The sequence below is a fragment of the Merops nubicus genome, unplaced genomic scaffold, assembly GCF_000691845.1.
Source record: "Merops nubicus isolate BGI_N331 unplaced genomic scaffold, ASM69184v1 scaffold35370, whole genome shotgun sequence".
NCBI lineage: Eukaryota > Metazoa > Chordata > Aves > Coraciiformes > Meropidae > Merops > Merops nubicus.
In genome coordinates, this window is record NW_008582793.1 from 1958 (window position 1) to 2567 (window position 610).

Consider the following 610-nt stretch of genomic DNA (forward strand, 5'->3'; position numbering starts at 1 on the left):
CACTGGAGTGTCATGACCATGCTGGCAGGTGCTCAGCCACCAAGGAAGAGCCACCGAGAGTCCCTCCCTGTGGCCCCCCTGCTGGCAACAGGAACGGGGGCATCCCCAAGCTGGCATATGGGCACTGCTCCCCACAGCAGGGACTTGACCTGCACCAGGGCAGAGTGACGGTCACTTGGCTCTGCTCTGGCCTCCTCTCCTCCCTCCAGCCACTGCTGTGACCCTGCCCTGACCCACCAGGCAGTGTGGCCATGGACAGGGACCACCCTTGCCCGCCCCATGGAACGTCATCCTGCCTTCTCCAAGCCTCAGAGGGTGGCAGGACCTGGGAGCAGGACCTGCTCCAGCCCTCGAAGCCCTGGCTGTCTTCACTCCATTTCAGTTTAAAATAACCCAGCTCAGACGCTCAGCAGTACCAGCACACCCCGGCACATCCCGGCACACCCCAAACTGAGCCACCTTCGGGAGCCTCCTCCATCCCTGGCACAGGCTTGGCCACATGCCCCTCACCCGGCCTGCTCCAAAACTTCTGCCATGCGTTTCCCCCTCTCCTTGTCCTTTGTCCTGCTCCTCCATCCTCCTGCTCCTCCCATCCCTTGGCCTTTGGTGT